General features: G+C 40.0%; 1 pseudogene; it reads left to right on the top strand.

Annotated features, from left to right (window-relative positions):
- Positions 1-1,124: 1,124 nt before the first annotated feature.
- LOC102006815 overlaps positions 1,125-19,775 on the top strand; it is a 29,967-nt pseudogene continuing 11,316 nt past the window's right edge.

Here is a 19,775-nt window from a genome sequence, read left to right as displayed (position 1 = left end):
TCGCTCTGTCCTGATAAAAATCCTTGTGAATTCAATATCATGATCCCTACCTGTGCAGGTGAACAAGCTGCGGGCCAGAGGTCACCCTGCCTCAAGTCCAGTAGCCAGGAAGGAGGGACTTGGACCTTAAATCCAGGTCAGTCTGCTTCCAGACTCTTCCATGTTGCTGGCCACTGTGGTCGTTGGTATTAATGACATTCAACTGATAGAGAACCTGTTGGTGTTCACAAAAAAATCTATCACATTAAATGGCTTCTACAAGATAGCGTAGTCACATATTTGGAGAAAAGAGGTCTGTTATGTAATTCATAAAAATGTGTTGAATATCTACTAAATGTTACCAAAACACTGAATTCCAATCCTCAAGATTCATCCAAGTACTATAAGTAATCCTATAGTCCTTCCTAATATGGCTTTCGTGTGCTACGAATCACGGTTCTCGTAGTGTCAGAAGAGAGAGTGAGATTTAACAGATTAAGATGAAGAAATAATTGTGTATGTTTTATTTATATCAAAAATGCCCTAAATCCAATCTTCTTAGAACCGATCGATTCATCTTGCACAGCCTTTTTAAGAGCAAAGCTTTAGTGTTCTCCTTGACTTCTCCCTTCTGGCTTTGTTTCAAAGTGTTTTTCCAGTCCACTTACAGTTCAGAGCAGATGTAGATGCTGGCCTGCTCCCAGAGACTGGCTCCTAAATCATGATTCCCCATTCCCCACAGACTGAGTAGTGCAGAAGTAGAAAATGACTTCAGCCCACAGCAGAATCTGTGTTCCTGCCAGCCCAGCGTAAGCCCACAGGACTCACTTCTATTTGCAGCAATCTATTTTTTTAATTCCCAGTCCATGCTGAGAATGTATAGTACATCACATGTGGGTGATTTAGAGAATAGTCTGTCTCCCCTCTATGCAGCATTGTCATTTTTCTTCCCAAACTGGAAAAGGGAAAAGTCCTCAGAAAGCCTAAGACCTAGATGAAGAATATCTAGAATTGGCTATGATGCAAATCAACGTGATCTCAAAGGGAAAGTAAAATCGTCTTTAAGAGAGTAACCGAGAATCATTTCGAATCTGAACGAAGTTAGAGCGTGTGACTCAGAAGACCAAACAGCACAGCTCCGGGTCATGCATGAGGACGAAGGGCAGCTGTGTCATTTCCCCGTTACTGACGAATACAGGAAACTGGATGGTGTTGATAAAGAGCAGACTCGAAAGGGGACGGCTGTCAGTAACCCAGCCCTGTATTACAGTAAACTACTCCAGAAAAACCCCAGCAGGAACCTAAAGAAACAAAAATAGTGTTACAGCCCTTACTTCCAGCACATTTAGAGAATAGTTCACAGCAAGCTGTTTGAGTACAACTGAACGTCTGCACTGTAGCTAGAGCAGCAACACCACACGGAACACTGATGGCCAATTTGGGGGCTTGAGAACCCCTCTATTCAGTTGTCTTCTTCACTTCATACACTGAAATTCTCTGAGCTGTGGCACTCCCCGAAAGAGGCTTATTGACCTCTTTCACTTATTCATTCAAGTATGTGCTGAGCTCCTACCATGGATGAAGCACTGAGTGAGACCCGGGGCATAGACTGTTGAACTGGAAAGCCAAGGGCCTCATCCAGGCAGCCTTCACTCCAGTCATACGTCTTCTGTCTCAGTGAGCAAATGGTAAGCAAGTCATCGGTGGGAAATGCTCAGGGCTCACGAGTGGTATTTCAGGGTGGATGTGTCTTACTACCAATACTGAGTTTTTTCTCCTCCAAGGGATTCCTCTGTATTTTAGCTACAGAATGTATAGTATAAAATGATAGTTTTTTAAAAAATCAAGAACCTGAACTTTAAGGAGAATCATTTATTGCTCCAAAACTGCACTAAGCTTGCCCCACCTGAACATCTCTGCTGAGTGAAAACATAAGGCACAAGAGACACACAGTCATCAAGAGTGTGGCACACCGGTCCTCAACATACATAACTCTAAAGAAACAATTTATTACTTCCTATTAACGTTTAGTGAACTCTGACAAATTAACACAAAAGGGTAGGCATGAGAAGTATCTAAGCAGGAGGTCTAAGCAAATAAAACTGAAAATAATAACTCTCTCATAGGGGATGTCGCCAGGCGTGGTGGCGTGTGCCTGGAATCCCAGCACTCAGGAGGCTGAGGCAGGAGGATCCTTGCGCGTTCAAGACCAGCCTGGGCTACAAAGTGAGCTCAAGGCCAGCCTGAACTGCATAGCAAGACCCTGTCTCAGAAAGACAAAAAAAAAAAAAAGGGATGTTGGAGCTCATCCTTTTCATCATAGGCGAGGAAACTGAGATTGCCAAGAGAGAGAGGGACTGGCTCTGAGGCACAGAATCCAGGAAAGGGAAGGAAGTCACTGAGGATGCGGGAATGGGGTTGAGCTCTGTAAGCAACAGTGATGAGCACTAGTTTCTAGCACCTCATCAGTAAAAGCCCACTTCCTCCACATGGAGAAAAAGTTAGGAAAAAAACCCCCAAACCTGGGAAAGTAGCGGGGAGCCACGCCTCAGCTGAGACCAACAGGAAGCAGCAGAAAATGAGTGTCACTGGCTGCCTCCCACGGCGCGAAGGTGAGGGTCCCAGAGCCAGCGAGTGCAGCGGGTCTAGGAAGGTAACAGAGCCCGGGACGTCCAGCTCTGCAGATGCAGCGGTGAATAAGGCCAGGAGTCTGTTCTGAGGAATTCGGAGTTTAGAAGAGGAAACAGACTAACAGGGTGACAAGTGGCAAAGTGAGGAACACAGGGAGCCCCAAGGGAAGCAGGTGATAAATTCAGCTAGCACAGCATCATGGAGGAGGAGGGGTTATTCTAGGGGTACTGAAGAATAAATGGGAATTTTCTGGGTAGACGAGAAGGGAGAGACCATTGCATTCTAACAAGAAAAGAGTATTGCGAAGGTAATACTGTAAACTGAGACCATGTTTTACGGCTGAAGTTTAATCATCAGTGGGGAAAAACAGTAGGAGATGAATCTGTAGAAATAGGTAAAGACTGAGGATATTACTCTGAAGAAAGCTAGGGAAGCATTTCCTTTTATTTCACTTTATTTTGAAAACCATTTTAAGCCTCCAGACAAGTTTCAATAATAAAAGACATGACATACAACACTTGCTTACCCTGCCGGGTGTGGTGGTGCACGCCTGTAATCCCAGCACTCGGGAGGCTGAGGCAGGAGGATCGCTGCGAGTTCGAGACCAGCCTGGGCTGCAAAGTGAGCTCAAGGCCAGCCTGAACTGCATAGCGAGACCTTATCTCAAAAAGACAAAAATAAAAAACAAAAAACTCTTGCTTACCATTTACCTATTGTTAATATTTTGCCCCGTTTATAACACTCTCCCTCTCCCTCCCCCATATCTCTATAATTTTTAAATCCATTGTAAGTAAAAAAAATTAATCATTGCTATGGGAACATTATCAGATTTGTATTTCAAAATAATTAGGCTAGGAGTGTAGCTCAGTGGTAGAGCACCTGCCTATCATGTGTGATGCCGACGTGAAATCCCCAGCTCTGCAAAAGAGGAAAAGGAACCACCATTGTCACGAAGGCAGGGAGATCTTTAAAATTACATATTAGAGCCAGGCATGGTGGTGAATGCCTCTAATCCCAGCACTCGGGAGGCTGAGGCAGGAGGATCATTATGAGTTCGAGGCCAGTGTGGGCTACAAAGTGAGCTCAAGGCCAGCCTGAACTGCAGAGTGAGACCCTGTCTCAAAAAGACAGAAAACAAAAACAAAAACAAAAAACAAACCCAACCCAAAATGACATGTTAGAGGTCTGGAAGTAAAATAAAGCCAGATAAAATGAAGGGAGTGTAAGTGGTGCTGAGAAGTGTCTTCAAGAAAGAAATAAGCATTGCCAATTGGTCACTGTATTTGAGAGCCATGGGAGAAGAGAGCAGAATCAAGCTTTTGAATAAGGAACTGAGTGGTGGGAGGGCCTCTCAAGACAGAGAATAATCATAACAATACAAGAACATAATTATGTTCTTCGCACTGTTCCAAATGCTTCTATATCTATTTTTTTTTTAAATTTTTGTCTTTTTGAGACAGGATTTCGCTATGCAGTTCAGGCTGACCTTGAGCTCCTTTTGTAGCCCAGGCTGGCCTAGAACTCGCAATGATCCTCCTGCCTGAGCCTCCAGAGTGCTGGGATTACAGGTGTGCACCACCACGCCCTGCTGGGTTAATTTTTTAATTTAATTTTATTTTTGTCTTTTTGCCAAATGCTTCTATATCAACTCACATAATCCTCACAACAATCCTATGCCGTTAATTCTTTTAGTAACCTCATTTGACAGATGTTTTAAGGTGATGCAGTCCATTTTTTTTTTTTCCAGTACCGGGAATCGAACTCACAGCCTTGAGCTTGCCAGGCAGGCGCTGTGCCGCTGAGCTAAATCCCCAGCCCCGATGCAGTCCATTTCTGACACTAAACATAATGTAATCTTTCCAGAAGCTTCTTTTAAAAAGAGCAAGGGAAATATGAGCCATGGGTCAGGATTAGCTTAGAAAACTTGGTACACTGGACCTCCATTCCCATCAGGAGAGACCTTGAGCCTCTCCAAACCTCCAACCCCAGCTTGAATGCTGAATGTAACACTAATTTTACAAGCGCTTTTATATGTTTGTAATGTTAAAGATGACATAGATACCATATTAAATAACGAGCTTTAACTCACGCAGGGAAAAAAGTAAGCCCCAAATGCCAAGAAGTGAAAAGTACATTTAATCACAATTTTTTTCAATGACATAAAGCAAAATGAAATGGGAAATCGCCTTTATTTCTTCTTGAGTCTTCAAAATGGTTTTAAATCACTGAAATAAAATCAGCATCTCCCAGGCGCCCCCTTGTGGCCCTGCTTAGTGATTTCCAAACATGTTTTTTATTAGTACATACTTGCCATACATTATGATCACATTCATCACAGGGAATTTGTAACTGTATATAATGTATCTTTTTTTTTTTTTTTTGGTTTTTTGGTTTTTTTCCGGTACCAGGAATCGAACTCATGACTTTGCACTTGCCAGGCAGGCACTGTGCCGCTGAGCTACATCTCCAGCCCCTTATATAATGTATCTTAATTCTTTTCCCACTCCCCTCCCCTCCCTTCAACCCTTCTTCCACTCCCATTTACAATAGTTATGTTTCAATTTTTTCCTTCCATTCTTTCTTTAAATCCCTTTTCCCTTCTTTCCCTTCCCTCTCCCCCTTCCCTTGCTCCCCTTCCATTTCAAGATGTTCTACCTACTTCCAAATATTTATCTTCCATTTTGCTCCTTATGTTACCCTTTAGGTTTCTAACACGAGAGAAATAATGCAATATTTAAGCTTGTGTGTCTGATTTACTTCACTCAAAATTCTGGGTGCATCCATTTACCTAAAAATAACTCAAGTTTATCATTCTTTATAGCAGAGTACTACTCCATTGTATATAAATACATTGTATATATATTTGCTTTATCCACCCATCTGTTGATGGGTATATGGATAGTTTCTAAGATTTTTGCTATTATAAATTGTGCTGATATATACATGGATGTGGATTTATCACTATGGTACGATGCTTTTTACTCTTTCCAAAAGATACCTAGAAAGGGAATGACTGGGTCAAATAGGACCTCTAGTTTCAGTTTTTTGAAGTATCTCCTTACTGATTTCCATAGTGGTTGTAGCAATTTACATGTCCCCCAACAATGGGGAAGAGTCCTTTTTTCCTCACAGCATTTGTCTGTCATTGGTTGATTTCTTGATAATAGCCAGTATTTCTGGAGTGAGATGGGACCTCAGGGTTGTTTTAATTTTCATTTCATGAATGACCAATGATGCTGAACATTTTTTCCATATATTTATTTACTGTTTGTACTTCTCCATCTGAGAAGTATCTATTAATCTCAGATGCTCATTTTTGGATTGGGACTTTAAATTTTGGGGGTCTTTTATGTTTAGCTCTCTTTATATATTCTGTATATTAGTCCTCTGTCTGAGGCGCTGTTAGCAAAACTTTTTTCCCATTCTGTGGGTTGTCTCTTCACTGAGTGTGTGGTTTCTTTTGCTGTGAAAAATCATTTTAATTTGATATGATCCCACTTGTTGATTCTTTGCAGTATTTCCTGTGAAACTGGGGTTTCGTTCATAAAGTTTTGCCTATGTCAATGTCTTCAAGAGTTTTCCCTATTCTGTCTTCCAACAGATTAAGGGTTTCTGTTTTAATATTTAGATCTTTGATCCGCTTTGATTTTAGTTTAGTGCATGGTGAAAGATATGGGTCTAGGTTCAATCTTCAGCGTGTGGAAAGCCAGATTTCCTCGCACCATTTATTGAAGAAGCTATCTTTCTTCTACTGAAAGTATCTGGCCCCGTTGTCAAAGATGAGGTAGCTGAGTGTGCTTGGAGTTGTTTCTGCATCTTCTACTCTGTTCCATTGATCCTCAAGTCTGCTTTACTTGCATGGGCTGTTTTGTTTTGTTAGTGTCATGTTGTTTTTATCACAGCAACTTTGCTGTAGAACTTCAAATTGGGGCATGAGATGCCTTGCCCTAGTTGCCAACAAATGCTTTTCCTATTCTAGGTCTCTTGGTTCCATACGAATTTTAGGATTGTTTTTCTAGTTCTGTGAGGTATGTTATTGGTATTTTTATTGAGAGTACATTAAATCCATATAACAGTTTTGGAAGCATGACCATTTTCATTATATTTGTCCTGCCTATCCAAGAACAGGGGATATCTTTCCATTTTCTGATATCCTCTTCAATCCCCTTGTTCAGAGTACTGTAGTTTTGAATGTAAAGATCTTTCACTTCCTTCAGTAGATAGATTCCTAAGTATTTCATTTTGCTTGAAGCTATTGTGAAAGGGGATGTTTCCCTAATTTCTCTCTCAATGATTTGTTGTGTACAAGAAGGCTATTGACATTTGAATGTCAACTTTGTATCCTGCTATGCTATCAGATTTTGTTCTTAATTGTAGGAGTCTTTTAGTGGAGTTTTTGGGGTCTTATACATAGTGTATCATGTCTTCAACAAATACTGATAATTTCATTTCTTCTTTCCTATCCATATTCCTTTTATTTCTTTCTCTTGTCTAATTGCTCTGGCTAGTGTTTCGAGAACTATATTGAGTAGGAGTGGTGATAGTGGGCATTGTTGTGTTCTTGATTTTAGAGTGAAAGCTTTCAGTTTTTGGTCATTTAGTACAATGTTGGCTGTTGGTTTGTCACAGATGGCTTTCATTAGATTAAGATAAGGCCCTTCTATTCCAATTTTCTTTAGGGTTTTTATCAGGAATGAGTATTGGACTTTGTCAGTTGCTGTTTCTGTGTCTATTAAGATGATAATGTGGTTTTTGTCCTTGGTTCTCTTAATGTGGTGTATTACATTTATTGATTTACAGATGTTGAACCACCCCTGCATCTCTGAGATTAAATCTACTTGATCATGGTGTATAAACTTTTTTACGATTTGCTGCTTTCTGTTTGCCAATATCTTATTGAGGATTTTTGCATCTATGTTCATTAAAGAGATTGGCCTATAGTTCTCTTTTTTGGTTGGGTCTATCTCTGGTTTTGGGATCAGGGTAATGCTTGCTTCCAGGAATGGCATTGGGGGTATTGCTTCCCTTTCAATTTCATTAAAGAGTTGGAGGAGTAGTGGCAATGAATTTTCTCAAAATTTTTTGTAGGATTCAGCAGTGAAACCATCAGGACCTTTCTTTTTGTTTTGTTGGTAGTTTTTATTGCTTCTTTAATTTCATTGACTGATATTGGATTATTTAGAATATTTATATCTTCTTGATTCCGTGTTGGTAGTTTATGTGTATCTAGGAACGTGTCCATTTCTTTAGAATTTTCCATCTTATTAGAGCACAGTTTCACAAAGTAGGTACTAATGATCTTCAGGCTTTATGTATGATCTGTTGTGATTTTGCCCCTGTAATTCCAAACTGCATGGATTTGGGTCTTTTCTTTCCCTTTTTTGGATGAGGTTGGCTAAAGGTTTGTCTATTTTACTTAATTTTTCAGATAACCAACTCTTTGATTCATTGATTTTTTATATTGTTTTCTGAGTCTCAATTGCATTAATTTCTGCTCTGTTCCTTATAATTTCCTTCCTTGTATGAGCTTTAACTTGCTCTTTTTTTCTAGAAGCTTAAGGTTCAACAGTAAGTTACTTATTTAAGATCACTCTATTTTTCTGATGTGGGAATTCACCACCATAAATTTCCCTGGTAGGCCAGTTTTGAATGTGTCCCATCATTTCTAGTATGCCTTATTGGAATTATCACTTAATTGCAGAAAATGTCTAATTACTTCTTTTATTTCATCAGTGACCCCTTGGTTGTTCAGTAAGGTATTATTTAATTTCCACGTGCTTATGTAGTTTTTGTGTTTTCTTTTGCCATTTGTTCCCAAGCATATTGAACTATGATCTGATAACATGCATGGGATAATTCAATTCCTTTACATTTACGTAAGGATCTATGAGCTAGTATGTGCTCTGTTTTGGAGCAAGTCCCATGCACTGGCAAGAACAATGTGTACTCCATTGTCTTTGGGTGGAACACTGTAGATACCTGCTAAATACATTTTTTCAAAGGTTTGGTTAGGCTCTAACATTTCTTTGTTGATTTTTTTGTCAAGTTGATCTATGTATTTATGACAGTGGGATATTGAGGCCCCCATTAAAATTGTATTCATGCTTATCTGATTTTTCATATCCATTAGTGTTTGTTTTATATAGTTGGGTGTGCTGATTTTGGTACATATATCTTTATGATTGTTATCTCTTCCTCTTGGATCATTCCCTTCACAAGAATGTAGTGACCTTCTTTGTCTCTTTTAATCAGTCTTGACTTGAAAGCCACTTTGTCTACAAATAGAATAGCTTCCTGTGCTTTTTGCCAGGTTCCCATTGCATAGAATAATGTTTGACTTTCATTCTATGAATTTCTTTTTAGTAAAATATGTTTGTAGTATGCAGTGTATCATTAGATCTTGTTTCCTGATCCATTCTGCCAGTCTGTTTCACTTGACTGATCAATTGAGATGGTTCACACTGATGGTTATTACTGATAGATATTGATTTATCCTTGTCATTATATTATTTTTCCTGTTGTTTGTTTCCTTTCTTTCCTTTCTATTTAACTGCTTGCCTTGCCTGGTGTATTAATTCTATTGGGATTCTTGAAATTGTTGTCTTCATTCTCTTTTTCTAGAATATCCTTCAGAACTTTTTGGAGTGCAGGTTTAGTGGTCATGAATTTCTGCCGGTGTTCTTTATCATGAAAATATATTCTTTCTCCATCAGTCTTGAAAGATTATTTTGCAGGGTACATCAATCTGAGCTGGTGTTTTTTTCTTTTAGGGCTTAAAATATTTCACTGCAGCTTCTCCTTAACTTATGTGTTTGTGTTGAGAAGTCCATTGTGAATCTGATGGATTTTCCTTTGAAGGTGATTTGGTTTTTTTTTTCTAATTTAGCTTTTAATATTCTGTTCTTGTGTCAAATTTCTGGTATCTTGACTATTATATAGTTTGGTTTCATTTTTGTCTGATCATGGCTATTTTGGTTGTCTGTGCCTCACTCATCTGTGTGTCAATTCTTTTTCCATAGTTGGAAAGTTTTTCTGCTATTGCTTCTGTGAATGGTATACCTTTGTGCTGTTTTCTGATTTTTCATTGATTCCAATTAATGTTATACTAGTCTCCTTTGCTTTTGCCTTTTCTTTTCTGTCTTTCTTTTCTTCTTCTTCTTCTTCTTCTTCTTCTTCTTCTTCTGCTTCTGCTTCTGCTTCTGCTTCTGCTTCTCTTCTTCTGCTTCTTTTTGCATTTTCTAGCAGCTTTTTATTGTGTCCTTGCTATTATTAAGAATTACTTTATTCAGTGGTTGCCAACCACAACTCTGTCTTCCAGATCTGATATGCTAGCTTCACACTGGTACATTCTTTTGCAGATGCTTTCAATGGAATTTTTAATCTCCTGCATTTTTGAACGAGCCTCTTATGAAATCCAGTTCTTTCCTATGTGTAGTGGATTGATAACTGGTGGTCAACTTATAACCCCCTGCTGAATTGAGTAAGTGTGGTGCTGGGTATGGGAGGCCCACCTGGGGATTGTTGCCAGCAGTATAAGAGGCAGACCTGGAGAAGAAGGAGGAGGCTTTTTTGGGAATTAAGAAGGCTGTTCGGAGCTGAAAGGCTGTCAGGAGTGGAGAAATGCTGTTGAGAGCTGATAGAAGCTGTAAGGACCTGTTGGTTGTTTTGGAGGAGCTCGTCATGCTGGCTTTCCTGATAAACTTGGCTGTTTTCATCCTCCGAGGAGCTCGGGACCTCATTGGCACTGAGAATGGCTTCAGTTCACTTTGGGGAAGCTCTGGTCCTCACTTTGAGCATCACTTCGTGGTTCTGGAGGGGAAGATGGTGCACTGCCAGTCTCGGGGAGAAGCTTGCTGCATTAGCTTTCCTGCTGGAAACTCAGCCATCTTGATCATAGGAGGAGCTTGGGACCTCACTGTTGCTGAGAATGGCTGTGGTACCTTTCAGGGAGAGCTCTGGTTCTTCTGAGAGTTGCTTCCTGGCTCCAGTGCAGATCCCTCAGCCTGCTAGCACAGGTCCTTCATCCTGCTAGATAGACTTCCTTGATTCCACCACTGACCTTTGGGCCTTCACAGCACAGATCCGTGAAACAGGCCTGCATGAGATGTTGTTATGGGCTCTGGGCCTCTCCAGTTGAACGTGTGGGGGTATTGTTATGAGCTCTAGGTATTCAGCTGGACTCATGTAGGACATTATCACGGGACCCAGGCCCTCCACTGGATTCCTGGTCTACAGTGTGTGGGCAGATTACCTGTACTCTCTTGTATATAGTTCTTTGGGTGACTATTATAAATAATTATATAAAATATGTGTACTGTATTATATTGTGTTTTCTTGAAAAAATATCCCTATAACCAACACACTATGTCAGGCATTCATTATTTCCATGTCTTTCCTGAGCTCCTCCATTTTTTAAATCTGTATCTACTCTGGATTAACTAATCATTTCCTTCATTATGATCATCATCTCTTTATTTTTATTTTATTTTATTTTTTTAATTTTGTTTGGGTTTGGTTCCACTATTCCCCAGTGAAGCCACATTTTTGTTGTTGTTGTTGTTTTTTCTGGTACTGGGAGTTGAACTCATGACCTTGCGCTTGCCAGGCAGGCGCTGTGCTGCTGAGCTAAACCCCCAGCCCTGATCATCATCTCTCTAATAACTTGTGTAATTATTTCTGTTTTGGCTTATCAAAAGACTTATTCATCTGTTCTGTTACTTCTGCTGCTACCATTTCAGAAAATTCAGCTGGGCAGCTTTTGATTTCTTCCACCTCAGTGCTCCCTAAATTTGCTTAAAGAGGTTGTTTTGTTTCTGCTTACCACTCTGCTACCTTCCTAAAAGTCCTTCCCAAATTTTTCTGGGGAATTTTTGTTTTAAGTAGGACAGAATTTACCTGGGGAACTTTTGTTTTGGGTGGAAGTGGGTACTGGAGATTGACACTATGGTCTCGCACATCCTACACAAGTGCTTTATCATCAAGTTACATCTCTAGTTCCAATTTTTTATTTTGAGATAGGATATTACTAAGTTGTGTAAGCTGGGTTTGAACCTTCAGCTTCTTGCCTGACCCTTCTAAGTAGCTGGAATTACAGTCATGCACCACTAGCCTGGCTTTACCTAAAGAACTTTATGAAAAGTCTCAAGAAAAGAAAAGTCTCCAAGGTTAAAGCTCAAATTCCAAGAATCAAGTGGGAAGAGTTCTGTTTTGTGTTGTTTCGTTTTTTTCTTTGCAGTATTGGAGCGCAAACCATGGCCTTGCATATCCTAGGCAAGCACTATACCACTGAGCTATACGGATGGCCTTAGATTTATATTTTTGAAAGCTCTCTAAAATTTGATGACTAGCCACTGTGAAATCCTATACTTGAAAAAATTCATTTTCCCTCTGAAACCTAAGAAATAAAACTTTAAGAGCCAGAAGGAAACTGAGAGGTCATTTTGTCCTGTTATTTCATTTTACATATGAAAAAAACTGAAACCAAAGACATGAAATGGTTTTCCCAAGGTCACAGAGAATGCGAATGTCAAAGTCAAGAGCAGAACCCGATGTCTCTTGGCTCTAAATTCAGCGTGATTAATTGGAACAATGCTGCCGAATCCGATCCACCTCTACATGTTTATCCCATAACTCACTGAGAGCTCTACAATGTTCCCACACTCCACATCTCCTTTGAGGAGAGTGCAGCCAAAGTTGCCAACAGATACACTTTGAAGATTAATCTTTCCTTTTTATATTTGGCACACCTTAAAGATAGACGTTAGGAGGCACAGGGAAACTAGCAGGAGAAAGTGCACGTTCCTTACAGGACAAACCATCACACAAATCTTTCCTCTAGGACTTGTACATAACTGATATTGGGGGAGTGCTGAGAAGGCTCCTGCCCCACAGATATCAAAGCACTGCCTGTCATTTCAGTTAAACTTTATTCCTTTAGGTCTTCAATTTGAAAATGCATCTGAAGCTGGGAGAAATGATGTAGACCTGTAATCTCACCTGTTTGGGAGGCTGTCATTCTCTCTTGACAAGCATCTCTTGAGTCCAGGAGTTCTGAGCCAACCTGGGTAGCATAGTGAAACGCCCTGTGTTAAAAATAGGGAAAACCGTCTTCCAGTCTGTCCCTGGCCAAGGATTAGCTCATCTTTAGGGGGCTAAACCCTGGGCAAGGTATTGAAGGGAGAATGGAATTTGGAAAGCAGGAAAATAGCCCTGACAGAGTTGTTCTGCCTCATCACTGTCGCAAGGTTACCTTCTCTTTTTTACCACCATAATTATATTTTTCTGAGATGGCTTTGGGTCCTTTGCCTCTGATCTCTTTCCATGCTCATTTTTAAAAATTCTGAATTTATCTAAAATCTTTCACTCCTTAAAAAAAAAAAAAAATCTTTCACTCTTAAAAGTTAGAGAAGTGTCACAGGCATCTCTTGGGAGCTCAAGGCCCCACCGTTGACCCACTGAAGCAGAAGTGGCCTTTTCACAAGATCCCTGAGTGATATGTATGATATAAAGATTTAAGAATCACTGTTCTGAAAGATAAATTTCAGATTCCTGTGGTTGGGTGAAATACAAAATGTCATTTTGGCCAGTTTTGATTTTTCTCAATTGTATTAACATCTAGGGTTTCATGGAACATTTCCATGATTCCAAGAGGTACAACTGCTAAATGTATAAATATTTTAGCTTCGAGGATTATATCAGAACTAGTTTCCTTCTCTTGGTCTCCTAATCACACACTTAATTTTACCTATCCTAGTACATTTGCTTTCAAATGCAAAGAGAATTAGGCAGCGGACATTAAAATATCAAAGAAGCCAGCAGCTGAGACACATAGATTTCAGCAAATTACTAGGTTTTCTTAAATATCAGTCACTACCTCAACAAGATGGAGACAGTAGTGTCTGCTTTGTGTATTTCCTAAGACTGTTAAAGGATCAAAGGTATTCTCAGGCTTCAATTGCCATAAGGCTTATTGTTTCTTTCAAAACTTCCTATTTGCCAGACATAGTGTTATCACTGCCTCTAGATGCACCCCACCAACACGACCACCAGCTCCTTGTACTCATAGGCAGGGCCTTTCAGAGACAGCTGAATCTAGGGTATGTGAATATGGATGAAGGGTGTGTAATAACTAAATCAGTCCATTGATTGGTTTAGCATAGTTCTAGATGTGGATAGTTTCAGTTACTTTTCTCATTGCTGAGACAAAATACCTGACACTCATCATTAAAGGAGGAAAGATTTATTTTGGTTCACAGCTTGTAGAGGTTTCAGTCTATAGTCAGCTGCCTCCAAGGCAGGGTGGCATGGCAGACAGGCATTGTAGGAGCAAAATAGTTCATTGCAGGCCAGGCAGGCAGTAGCAGCAGCAAAAGCAGCAGCAGCAAGCCAGGATAGCAGCACTTTCTGCCCCTTCTATTCCATCTCACCTAGGGTGTGGCACCGTTAATCCCAATGTCACATACTTAATCTAGCATTACATACCCTAGATCCACCCACTTCTGAAAAGCCTCACTAGACCACATGAGGCTTTGGAGGGACACATAGATACAAGCCATAAAATGGATAATGGGAAGGTCCATCGTGGGTATGGGTAGCACCAACCAATATGCCTATAGCTTAGATGGAATAAAAGGGAAAGAGAGGCTTACTGATTGCTGCTCCCTGCCTTCTGCCTGTCCTGCCATGAATTGTTTCTCCTCTGCCATACCCATCTGCCTGGCCATGCTGCTTTGGAGCCTGCCAACTATGGATTGAGACCTCTACAAACTGTGAGCTAAAAGAAACCCTTCCGCCTTTCATTTGTGGTGTCAGGTATTTTGTCCCAGCAATGAAAAAGTAACTAAAATACATGTTAATGAAGGCCTACAATCCCAGAATTTAGGAGGTTGAGACAGGAGGATTGATTACAAATGCAAGCTCAGCCTGGATTATACAGTGAAACTCTGCCACCACTTCCCCACCAAAAGAAAAGCTTTCTATTTATTTATCTCCACTGCTACTACACTGAACCACCATGTCTGTCCGAAGCCTAACTTCTTGGTGACCCGTGCCTCCAAGACTCTTCAAAGCATCATTTAGCCTGAAATTTAAAAAGATTTTTTTAAGAGCAGGATTTTTCCTCCAGAATTCTCCTACCTCAAACTGTTGTCCTGGCTTTCTAAGAAGGGTCCTTAAGGAAAGTCCCAAGTCACCTTTGGCTCATTTGGCCCTTAGATATGATGCTTCCCCCTTTCTCTTCCTTGCCACTCTCCAATTATATCTCTGGTGAAGTTAGGAGTCAGAGAAGTAATCAAGGAACAATTTAATATCTTTCTCCTGCTGTCTCTTTAACCCTTCCTGTGACAGTTTCTTCTCTGACTCTTGGATGAAAATGCCAGGAGTTTCTATGATTTTTTCAGTTCCTTTTTGGGTAATACAAAATAATACAAACTGGGAATAGTGGCACATACCTGTAATCCCAGTAGTCTGGGAGGCCGAAGCAGGGGTATCCCAAGTTCATGCTCTGCCTCAGAAACTTAATGAGACCCTGTCTCAAAAGATAAGAAGGGATGCGGATGCAGCTCAGTGGTCCTGGGTTCAGTCCTAAGTAACACACACACACACACACACACACACACACACACACACACACTTTGAGTGGTAATCACATCTTCAGTTCAATGTTTAAAAGATCTAGCTACATACAATCATCAAAACACAGAATTCATTTCAAATTAAATCTTGCCCTCGCCCACAACGGAGCCCCATAGGGGCTGTCAGCTTGTAGAGAAACAGCGTGGGTCATGGTCCCTTCCAGTTTTCTCCCACTTGGTGCCCTTGCCTTGCTCAACCCCTTCCATCACCCGAAGTATGGGTTTTGACTCTACTAGAAAAGTGAAGCAGAGGAAGAGAGGAGCAGGAGGGAGGATTAAAGTTCTTTGCTTGTTGATATTATTGTGTGACGTCACTCTAAAGGTGAAAGGCAAACTCTTTCTCCTGCCAGCCTCTCTTGACTGCAACTACCGATGACTCCACGCATTTTGCCTGTAGACTACAGAAGGAACTGACACTAGCCTGCCGTGTAAACTGAACTCCTCAGATACTCATTAGGTTCTCTTATTGGTCCCACCAAAGTCCTCTTCTCTTGTCAAGGTGAAAGGGTAGTGCTCATCCTTCTCCCCCTTGGAGGGGTTGGCAAAAATCCTCTGCACAAATCTTTCCTCTATTTCCATTCTCTTGATCTTTTTATATCCTTTTGAATCTGAGGAATTCAAGAGTCATGTTTCTAGTTTCTGTTTGATTTTTTTTTCCTCCGGTACCGGGAACCGAACTCACGACCTTGCGCTTGCTAGGCAGGCGCTTTGCCGCTGAGCTAAATCCCCAGCCCCCATGTTTCTAGTTTCTGGATACCTACATTGAAAGAACTATAACATAGTTTATCTTGGAACTCACTTTGTTTCTGAGCTCTCTCTCTCTCTCTCACCTGAAGGTCAGAGTTTGCTTTTTAACACTGTCTTGCGTGGTGTTTCTGTATGTTTTCAAACACACACAGGCTCACTGACTGCTAGGTTTCCAGTCAGGGTGTCTCCCATTCATCCTTCTTGGAACACTGATCTCTCTCATCCTCCTTTCTTTTCCTCATTGTTAGTCAGGCATCTCCAATCCCTCATCCACATTGTAAATACAAATATATTGAGAGAATGAACATGAAGAATAAATGTGTAGGTCAAAGATACAAATGTGTTTATTTCCTACATGAAGAAATTTTAAAAAACAATAAAAATGAAAAGATACTCTAATTAATTATGCAAGAAATATAAATAAAAACTATAAAACATTATTTTCCACCTACCGTCTTGGTAAATATAAAATAGTGTCATGAGATCATATATTGGAAAGATATATAGAAGTTTAACTATTGTTGATTGTGGTGTAAACTGTTCCAGACTCTTTAGGAAATAACTTGTCATTGCCTTGTTAAAGTAAATATGTGTAGATCCTGTGTCTCAACACCTCGCTTCTACTATTCAGCTTGAGAAACAATCAAGAGTTCACTCAATCATATGTTCATGGAAGCACTGCTGGCAAAGGTGACCAACTGGAAACAATCTAACTTCCCCTCAGCAGAATGGGCAGCAGGTCACGGCATGTTCATAAAATGGGATGCTCTACAGCAGTAAAAATGAATGAACCACAGCTCTGTGTGGCAAATGAATTAATATCAGGGACATATGCTAAATTTTTTTTTTGGTGGTGGGTTTTGTGGAATTTTATTTTGTTTTGTTTTGTTTGTAATGCTGGGGATTGAACCCAGAACATGGTACATGCTGAGAAAGTGCTGTACCACTAAGCTGCACCCAAAGTTAACACTGTGGACTTAAAAGTGAGGTGCAGAATACTCGCAGTATAACATCTTTTGTATAAAGTTCAAAAGCAAGGTTAATAACATATTTTGGACAGACATATAAAGACATGCAGCAAAATCGGGCTGCTGGTTTTTTTCTAGATCAAGAGATACAGTAATAAAGAAATGATACAACAAGGGCTGATCAAAAATATAATGAATGTTTACCTATAAAAAAACCTACTACCATAAGAGACACATTGCTAAGAAAGATGGAATAAGTGTGTTCAAAACAAGAGGCGGCATTTTGAGGGGGATTAATGGTAATCGTAATGTGTTTTTACTACAATAGATTTTTTAAAAACTTTAAACATTCACTGTATTTTGTAATCACACCTCATTGATCAAATGTTTATGGAAGTTTCTGTCAAATAAAAACATTATGGTGTGTCCTTATCTTCTTTACTCACCAGATCTGGCACTGTGTGAATTCTGGCTCGTCCCCAAAGTCAACATCACCATGAAGCATAAAACTTATGAATCATTCTGAACATCACGGCAGCCACGAAAGCATAGAGACTCGTGAAAGAGGACTTGCAGAGCTTCTTCAGGATGGGGCACGAGTAATGGGGTAAGTATGTTCAAAGTGAGGGTGAGCATTCTGAGGGGGATTAGTGGCCATGAGTCTTATTGTAATAAATATTTTTAAAATGGTAAACATTCATCTTTTTAATCATACCTTTTATATAACTGATAGGCACATGAGTGTTTATTATATTCTTTATAACTTATCTGTATTCAGTGCATATTTTATGCATAAGTGACATATTAATAAATGTTTATATATACATAAAATCTTGATAAAACAAAAAGTTAGCAGTTCAGTTGTTTTCCCTTTTATTATTCCTTGTCTCTGCTATAATCGATTGTTTGTGATTGTTCAGGTGCCCACGGGGCCTGGGATTCTCGCGGGTCAGCCTGTTTTCAAGGCTACCGTCTGAGCACTAGTCGAAAGGAACCATGTTGTTCAGACACTACGTTTGGTATTAGACAATCGGGCAAAGTGGAGGGTAAGAGCTACCTCCCAATTCTGGCTCTGCTGTTTATAGATTCAGTTTTAAGAGTGCTGGCCTCAACAGAATGGAGCTAACAACTCTAACTTCACAGGGTTGTTGTGAGGTTAAAATGGGATAAATATACACCAAGTACAAGGGACACAGCTAAGGACATGTTAATTTCCTCTCCTGTCATGAAAGAAATAGGTAAGAATGAGTGCTCAAAATGACATACAAGTATCACCATTATTTACAAACTAAATGGAAGCCTGTGCACTATTTTAGATGCTCACTGTTCTGTTTGACAGATATTCACTGAGTGGCTACTTTGTACCAAATATTTTGATGATGGATGAGGAACTTCAGCCTCACAGATGAAGATGGTATCCATTACAACCTCAGGGATAGACCTAAGGGAGAAAATTGGGAACCAAGCCACACACTCCATAAGAATGGAGGAACAGAAAACAAGCGAAATGTTTAATAAATAATGACAATATGACCCTTGGCGCCAACACGGTACTTAAGGCCATTCATACTCTCTGGCATTGCTGAATCATTGCTAAATGGGGGAAACATGAGTTCCTGAAGCTACCTAAGTTGGTTATGTCATCTCTGGCTGAAATGGATCCCAAAATATGTGTCATCTCCTGGGCGGGGAAGGAAGGATTTTAACCCCCGGAAAGTGAGATAGTATTTTGCTCTGGTTTACAAAAAAATACCTATTGAACTCCATTACCAGAAACTGCCTCCTGAATGACTCAAGGAAGAGCTGAGGAAAGGATGCATATTTTTAATTGATTTTGTCTTTCTTTGAGCTGAGCTCCAAGCTGGCTAATAAATTTTTAAATTCCCAAAGAGCCAGTTGCATTCACAGTGATTCCAAAAAAGATGTTCTAATTTGGGATGTTACAGGCATCACAGCCATAAATCATCACAAACGAAATTGCTGCTTTGACTGATCGTGGGCTATGTGAAATGATGTCCTCTTTGTCCTTCTCATCTGCTTTCCCCTTTTTCACTTTATTGGGTATCAGTTCTCAAAATTATGGCTATGAATCCAATGTACCCTCCTATTAATAATTCAGATGTGAGGTCAGAGAAGTACCATCGGACTTAGAGCTGGCCACTGCAGCGCAGTTATTGTCTGCACTGCTCAAGGTCACATGTCTTAGCTCAGTGGTTCTCAAACTTCCATATGTATGACCTGGAGGCTTTGTTAAAGCACAGATTTCTGGGCTCCAGCCTGGTAGTTTCTGGTCTAATACGTATGGGGTATGGGGTTTACAAATTTGAACTTTTTAAAGTAACTTTCCACGTGTTCCTGATGCTTCTGATGCTTCTGATCCAGGAAACACACCTAAGAACAGACTCAGTTAATTCTAAGACAAGATATAGAGTCCAACCTCCAAGTATCTCAGTACTTTTTCCAAAAGATGTTCTCTCCAGTACAGATTTCTATGTGTTTGGTTTTTGTTTGTAATACTACCAGTTGAACCCAGGCCTTGCACATGGCTTCCAAGCCCTTTAACACTGTGATGTAGAGTCTAGGCTAAGGTTCTGGAAGCCATATCTGCACCTTTGCGATAAGGAGGTCTTTTTTCTCCACTAGGCATCCTGAAGGAGGAGGATATCATTTTAGCTTAAGCTAAAAGCGTGAGAATTGCTGACAAATCTGGGTATGGAATCAGGCAAACTGTAGGTTGACTTTGTGATTTGGAATTAGTTATCTAATTTAATTGAGCCTTTGTTTCTTCATATATATATATATATATATATATATATAT

Source organism: Chinchilla lanigera, unplaced genomic scaffold (genome assembly GCF_000276665.1).
Source record: "Chinchilla lanigera isolate Chin_1 unplaced genomic scaffold, ChiLan1.0 scaffold00033, whole genome shotgun sequence".
NCBI lineage: Eukaryota > Metazoa > Chordata > Mammalia > Rodentia > Chinchillidae > Chinchilla > Chinchilla lanigera.
This window is presented reverse-complemented; position numbering and strand designations above follow the sequence as displayed.